Source organism: Rhineura floridana, chromosome 7 (assembly GCF_030035675.1).
Source record: "Rhineura floridana isolate rRhiFlo1 chromosome 7, rRhiFlo1.hap2, whole genome shotgun sequence".
NCBI lineage: Eukaryota > Metazoa > Chordata > Lepidosauria > Squamata > Rhineuridae > Rhineura > Rhineura floridana.
Window position 1 is genome coordinate 109,714,222 of NC_084486.1, and position 8,560 is coordinate 109,722,781.

An 8,560-nucleotide genomic window follows, 5' to 3' on the forward strand; every position below is an offset into this window, starting at 1 on the left:
ACAAAGCTTCTTTTGCCCCCACTTCCACCTCTAGTAATTAATATACTATTGCAAGCCTCCTCCAATCTTCGAGCGGTGAGATTTCTGGGGTCCCTGCGCTCCTCCAGGGTTTGGTTTCCTTTGGGAAGAAGGTCAGCAGAGACTGCGGTGTCTTTATGAAATATGGTTTATTTATTTACACCCATTCCAACCTGAGTTTAGGATGGAGGGGGTTCAATGCATCAGCAGTCTAATAGCCAGCTTTTCCATCTGGGTTGCAGGAGGCACCCCAAAGGCCATGGTGCAGAGAGCCAGTCTCTCTCTGCCTGCCTTCCAGTTCCCAGCAATTCTCTAGACACAACTCTAACTACAAGCCTCTGCTGGGCTCCAGGAGGAGGGGTGTCCTCTCCTGAAGAGTTTCAATGACAAAAGGGTCTCCCTGGCCCATTGCTAGGCAACTGATCGGCCCATTATCTTACCTGGCCAATCTATTTGGTTAACAAAAGACTCATTTGACCAGCAGAGAGTTCCTCATTCCAAGGCACGGATTCCAAATCAGAGGCTGGAAAGGGGACCCACAGGAATCATCCATTCCAACCCCCATGCTCATAACAATACTAATCCATTAGTATATATGGGGATGGGGGGGAAAGGCCCTGATGGAGCAAAACTGGAGGGTGTGAACTGAAAGCCATCCAGCCCATGGATGATCCCATGGGAGATGGCCTTCAGTCTCCACCCTCTTGTCTTGCCAACACAAGGTGAGGTCAGCAGTTCCTATGTAATAGAAAGAGAAAAGCTTTGTGTGTGAAACCAGAGAAAGGGGCTGAAGAGTACCCTCATGGGTCATCCACAGAGAGATGAGTTTTGGTCCCCATCCTCAGATTTCTCCTCCACAGCAACTTGTATGCACTGGCAGACAGGGTGAGATCCAGTGTAATGCAAGGGGGATCCTCCAGACCAGATGGGGGGTGCATGTAGGGAGGTTTTCATTGCACTAGTGGGTCAACATCATTGGATGTCGCCCACTACATATTTTCCTTCAATATACTCCATTTAGGCTGGCCATCCACATGGAGCAGTCTTCAATCCCTGCTCCTCAGTTTTGTCCCTGATGCTTCATTTTCCCATCTCCATAGGACTGAATAGCTTCATTAGTTCCTGTGGGGTGGGGGTGGGGAACCCCTGCTTGTTTTCTGCTGGTGTGCTGGTCAATTTCCCTTCCTGACCAGTGTACCTCCTTCCCCTCTCCTCCTGGAGTATTCCTCTGTTCCCAGCAGCAGATGACAAAGTGCTTGGTCAGGTAAGGAAAGCTGCTGGAGTCCATCTCTGGGCAGCATGCCCTATGTGGGAATCAGTGACAGCCCAATCAAGGAGGGCCTGTTCAATGGACTGTCCCCACCTCCACTTGTCACGCCCTTTAACATTCAAACAGAATGCTAAGCGTCTTTGGTCAAATGCTTCCAACTTCCCTAGTTCATTTTCATCTCTTTTTTGTCTTCTTGGTTACCCATGTGCACTGATAAATGCGTTAAGTCCAGCTGATCCTTTCCCGGTTGCTTTTTAGGTGCATGAATGTTCCTTAATATGTGGTATTTCACCAAAGGGCAGTAGTGCATGTGAACTTCAGGGTAAAAAGTGCACATGTGTGCACAAACACACACACAGGCCTGAGATCATTGGGTGGCCAGGCTGTGCACTGGCTGAGGGCCTCTGTCAGCTGCAGGGACTGGGCAGTTGTTGCTCCTGATGTGCAGTCTGCACTACCATTGGGTCACAGAGCATGCACCCCATGTCCAATGCTGGCGCGAATTGTGGAGTGGGAACTATACACCCAGACAACACTCCTGCTGCTGCCGGCACGGACTGGCCATGCTACATCCTGCATTACTGCATCAGCGTGCTGCGTGAGCATGCTTGCCATCTTGGATGAAAGCAGGCATGCAAACTAACATGGCTGGGCATATTTAACCCCCCGGCAGTGGCAGCACTCCATGTCGCCGCCACCTTTGAAAGCCCACTGCAATCTGATGCCAGCCCTGAGATGTAATCTTAAAATGTTAAATCCCTTAACTCTTGGTGAAGCTCATTGATTGCAATGAACAACACAGCCAGCTGTTTTGTAGGCATATGCGCAGATGTTTGCTAAAGTTCACCTAACCTTTTACTGAAATGTTCATTGTTTGCTGTGAATTACATGAACAGGTACCCGACAAAAAAGCATTTGTTTAAGCAGGTAAATTTTGCTTAATTTATCTGATTAGCAGGCTTAATGTTGGACTAGATGGCCTGATTCCGCAAGTCAATTCTTATGTCCTTATGAATCAGAAAATGTTGATATTAGTGCTACATTAAAAGTTTCTTCCCCTTTTTAAAACCATTTCCCAACAATTAATGAGAGAAGAAGTTGCATTCAAAAGTTATCAAAGGGGAGAGAAATCTTCAATGAATTCTCGTGAGTAGTATTTGTATTTATTTTCTTACATTTTATATCTCACCTTTCTTTCATCAAGAAACTCAAGGCAGCATACATGCAGTTCTCAGGTGGTCTCCCTTCCAGGCACTGACCAAACCCTGATCTGCTTAGCTTCATCAAGGACTTCACATACCTTCAGACGATACCCTGGGATGTGTTTTTTGCTGTGCTTATCTTGTGTTCAATGTGGCAAAGGGATGTTTTTGAGTGGCCTGTCTTTTCTACAAGTCTCCAGTGGTCTGCATTCTGCATCCTTCCCAGGTTCCCGTGCTTCCTGAAACCCCCATGACATCTTCACCTGGTTTTTCTTGTAAGTCCAGGGAAGTGCCCTGTGATGCACCTGACAGCTGGCTGTTGTTATTTATTAAAAGACACATCTTTTTAATTCTAAAGAAATCACTACAGAAAAAAAAGTCTAAGGTAAAAGGAAGGCTGTTCCTTAAAAACAAAACAAGTGTGTGCACTGATCTCAGGTACTTAGCAGCCAGCCTCCCCAGCTCCCCATGCTTCAATTAAAAATCCGGGGGGAAAGCCATGAGGTAACTCCTCCCATGAGGCTTTTTTAGATGAAGAAGGCCAGGCAGCTGCTGGCACTGGATAAATTTTTTCACGGAAAGCAAAATACACACACACCTCACCTCAGCCATCTCATCATTACACGGTGTGGGACCGCAATACCTTGTGGAATGCCTCTCCCGCTATGAACCTACCCGTTCACTTCGTTCAGTATCTAAGGCCCTCCTCCGGGTACCAATTCACCAGGATGCCCGGAGGACTGTTACTAGATCTAGGGCCTTTTCTGTGGTGGCCCCCGAATTATGGAACAGCTTACCAGAGGAAATACGCCTGGCGCCTACGGTTCTTTCTTTTAGGCGCCAGGTTAAGACCTGGCTATACTCCCATGCATTTTAATGTTTAATGCTTTATGTTTAATGTTTTTAGTTTAATGTGTTCCTTTGTTACTGATTTTATTCTATATTGTATTTTAATCTCGTTTTGTACACCGCCCAGAGAGCTATTAGCTATGGGCGGTCTAGAAATGAAATTTAAAAAAAAAAAAAAAAAAAGGTAAACTTAAACCCGAGTCCAGCAAATTATAAAGAAATTCTAAAGCACTCTGGGAAAGCTTCAAGACAGAAAAATGGAAGTCTCTTTTGCAAGGCGGGGGAGACTTGAGAAATTAAAGAACATATTTCCACACAGCACTAGATGACACACGACGTTAAAGCATAAGTAACAAGGACTAGAGGGTAAAGATGAAATTGGTGCTCTTGCACTCACAAAGGAGCTTTTGATCCAATAGATGCCTCTGCTAATGGAAGAATAGAGGAGACCGTTTATGTCAATTTCCCCTGTAGTCCCCAGTTCCCAACAAAAATTGGCTCCAGAGAGTTGAGGGGTCCTCCAAAACGGGGTGGAAGGAGGCATAGGCGGCTGCAGGAGGAAGAGAGATTCATTGTTTATTGCTTCCACTTTTGTTAACAGAGGCATCTGCTAGATCAAAAGCACTTCCATGAGCAAAAGGGCACCAATTGGATTCCACCCTAAATATTTGCACATTTAGTCCCCTGACTATGTAAACCAATTCCAGCTTAGTTCTGTTATGGCATGTCTTTTTGGAGAGGATCTGACAAGGTATTTAATATGTGTTGCAAACATTTCCAGACATATAGTCGTGTTACTCTCTTGCAGCAAAAAAAACAAAGAGTCTGGTGGCACCTTAAAGACTCACTAATTTATTACACATAAGCATTCAGGGACTCAAGCCAATTTTGTCTGATACATGAAGTGAAATCCTAGCTGACATGTATATAGAAATGAAAAAATGGTAAGGTAGGAGCTGAATGGCAATAAGATACAAAAAATCAGTCAGTAATAATTAAACTTAAATGTATGTTAAATAGCCTCACCTTTTACCGCAACAGATTGGTGATAATTTACTCAGATTAAGCTGAGATTATTGTATTAACACTTGTAGCTAGGCAGGGAACCATTCACACAAAACAGTTATAGATACCATAGATACTGTAGCATTGGTAAGCTAATTTATTTAGTTATTATTTATTAATTTGTTACATTTATACCCCACCTTTCTTTCACCATGGAACCCAAGGAGGCATACATGTGGTTCCCAGGCAGTCTCCCATCCAGGCACTGACCAGACCCAGTCCTGCTGAGCTTCAGCAAGGTGATGGCCTCATGTGCCTTCAGGCCATACCCTGGGACTATGTATATACTGTGATAAAAATCCCTTGTCTCAGTTTATTTATTTATTATTTATTTATTTAAAATATTTCAATCCCGCCGTTCTACCCTGTAATAGGGCACTCAGGGCGGCTTACAAAAATAAAATCAAACACGTACATAATAAATTTAAAGTTAAGAACATAAGAATATAAGAAGAGCCTGCTGGATCAGGCCAGTGGCCCATCTGGTCCAGCATCCTGTTCTCACAGTGGCCAACCAGGCACCTGGGGGAATCCTGCAAGCAGGACCCAAGTGCAAGAACACTCTCCCCTCCTGACGCTTTCGGCAACTGGTTTTCAGAAGCATGCTGCCTCTGACTAGGGTGGCAGAGCACAGCCATCATGGCTAGTAGCCATTGATAGCCCTGTCCTCCATGAATTTGTCTAATCTTCTTTTAAAGCCATCCAAGCTGGTGGCCATTACTGCATCTTGTGGGAGCAAATTCCATAGTTTCACTATGCGCTGAGTAAAGAAGTACTTCCTTTTGTCTGTCCTGAATCTTCCAACATTCAGCTTCTTTGAATGTCCATGAGTTCTAGTATTATGAGAGAGGGAGAAGAACTTTTCTCTATCCACTTTCTCAATGCCATGCATAATTTTATACACTTCTATCATGTCTCCTCTGACCCTCCTTTTCTCTAAACTAAAAAGGCCCAAATGCTGCAACCTCTCCTCATAAGGGAGTCGCTCCATCCCCTTGATCATTCTGGTTGTCCTCTTCTGAACCTTTTCCAACTCTATAATATCCTTTTTGAGATGAGGCGACCAGAACTGTACACAGTATTCCAAATGCGGCCACACCATAGATTTATACAACGACATTATATCGGCTGTTTTATTTTCAATACCTTTCCTAATTATCCCTAGCATGGAATTTGCCTTTTTCACAGCTCCCGCACACTCGGTAGACATTTTCATCGTGCTGTCCACTACAATCCTGAGGTCTCTCTCCTGGTCGGTCACCGCCAGTTCAGACCCCATGAGCGTATATGTGAAATTAAGATTTTTTGCACCAATATGCATAATTTTACACTTGTTTATATTGAATTGCATTTGCCATTTTTCCGCCCATTCACTCAGTTTGGAGAGGTCTTTTTGGAGCTCTTCGCAATCCCTTTTTGTTTTAACAACCCTGAACAATTTAGTATCGTCAGCAAACCTGGCCACTTCACTGCTCACTCCTAATTCTAGGTCATTAATGAACAAGTTGAAAAGTACAGGTCCCAATACCGATCCTTGAGGGACTCCACTTTCTGCAGCCCTCCACTGGGAGAACTGTTCATTTATTCCTACTCTCTGCTTTCTGCTTCTTAACCAATTCCTTATCCACAAGAGGAGCTCTCCTCTTGTTCCATGACTGCTAAGCTTCCTCAGACGTCTTTGGTGAGGTACCCTGTCAAATGCTTTTTGAAAGTCTAAATACACTATGTCCACTGGATAACCTCTATCTATATGCTTGTTGACACTTTCAAAGAATTCTAATAGGTTACTGAGACAGCACTTTCCCTTGCAGCAGCCATGCTGGCTCTGCCTCAGCAAGGCTTGTTCTTCTATGTGCTTAGTTAATCTAGCTTTAATAATACTTTCTACCAGTTTTCCAGGGACAGAAGTTAAGCTAACTGGCCTGTAATTTCCGGGATCCCCTCTGGATCCCTTTTTTAAGGCTGGCGTTACATTTGCCACTTTCCAGTCCTCAGGCACGGAGGAGGACCCAAGGGACAAGTTACATATTTTAGTTAGCAGATCAGCAATTTCATATTTGAGTTCTTTGAGAATTCTTGGGTGGATGCCATCTGGGCCTGGTGGTTTGTCAGTTTTTATATTGTCCATTAAGCCTAGAGCTTCCTCTCTCGTTACCACTATTTGTCTCAGTTCCTCAGAATCCCTTCCTGCAAATGTTAGTTCAGGTTCAGGGATCTGCCCTATATCTTCCACTGTGAAGACGGATGCAAAGAATTCATTTAGCTTCTCTGCAATCTCCTTATCGTTCTTTAGTACACCTTTGACTCCCTTATCATCCCAAGGGTCCAATCGCCTCCCCAGATGGTCTCCTGCTTTGAATGTATTTATAGAATTTGTTGTTGTTGGTTTTTATGTTCTTAGCAATGTGCTCCTCAAATTCTTTTTTAGCATCCCTTATTGTCTTCTTGCATTTCTTTTGCCAGAGTTTGTGTTTCTTTTTATTTTCTTCATTCGGACAAGACTTCCATTTTCTGAAGGAAGACTTTTTGCCTCTAAGAGCTTCCTTGACTTTGCTCGTTAACCATGCTGGCATCTTCTTGGCCCTGGCGGTACCTTTTCTGATCTGTGGTATGCACTCCAGTTGAGCTTCTAATATAGTATTTTTAAACAACTTCCAAGCATTTTCGAGTGATGTGACCCTCTGGACTTTGTTTTTCAGCTTTCTTTTTACCAATCCCCTCATTTTTGTGAAGTTTCCTCTTTTGAAGTCAAATGTGACCATGTTGGATTTTCTTGACAATTGGCCATTTACATGTATGTTTAATTTAATAGCACTGTGGTCACTGCTCCCAATCGGTTCAACAACACTTACATCTCTCGCCAGGTCCCGGTCCCCACTGAGGATTAAGTCCAGGGTTACCGTCCCTCTGGTCGGTTCCATGACCAACTGGTCTAGGGCATAGTCATTTAGAATATCTAGAAATTTTGCTTCTTTGTCATGACTGGAACACATATGCGGCCAGTCTATGTCCAGGTAGTTGAAGTCACCCATTACTACCACATTTCCTAGTTTGGATGCTTCCTCAATTTCATATCTCATCTCAAGGTCTCCCTGAGCATTTTGATCAGGGGGACGATAGATCGTTCCCAGTATTAAATCCCTCCTGGGGTATGGTATCACCACCCACGATTCTGTGGAGGAGTCTGCCTCTTTTGGGGTTTCGAGCTTGCTGGATTCAATGCCTTCTTTCACATATAGAGCGACTCCGCCACCAATACGTCCTTCCCTGTCCTTCCGATATAGTTTATATCCAGGGATAACCGTATCCCACTGGTTTTCTCCATTCCACCAGGTCTCTGTGATGCTCACTATATCAATGCTCTCCTCTAAGACCAAGAACTCCAGTTCTCCCATCTTGGTTCGGAGGCTCCTAGCATTAGCGTACAGGCACTTGTAAGCAGCGTCTCTCTTCAAGTGTCTTTGGCACTTTTGGTTTGGCCTGTGGCAATTTTGCCCTTCTGAATTGATATCCTGTGCCCCTGCTCTCACAATGCCTACTTCTAGGCCTACCCCTTTTAAAATTTCATCATTTCTTTGGTCTTTATCCCGGGGGGAGGTTTATTCCAAACAGGACCTTCCTCAGCTCCTGTCAGGTTTCCCCCCTCAGTCAGTTTAAAAGCTGTTCTGCCACCTTTTTAATTTTAAGTGCCAGCAGTCTGGTTCCATTCTGGTTCAAGTGGAGCCCATCCCTTTTGTACAGGCCTGGCTTGTCCCAAAATGTTCCCCAGTGCCTAACAAATCCATACCCCCTCCTCCCGGCACCATCATGTCATCCACGCATTGAGACTGCAAAGCTGTGCCTGGCTGGCTGGTCCTGCGTGTGGAACTGGTAGCATTTCAGATAAGGCCACCTTGGAGGTCCTGGCTTTCAGCATCCGACCTAGCAACCTATCTTTTGCTTCCAGGACCTCACAGCTGCATTTCCCCATGTCATTGGTGCCAACGTGCACCACGACCACTGACTCCTCCCCAGCACTGTCTACCAAACTATCTAAACGACGGGCGATATCCGCAACCTTCGCACCAGGCAGGCAAATCACCTTGCGGTCTGCATGCCCATCACACATCCCACTGTCTATATTCCTAATGATCAAATCACCCACTACAAGGATCAC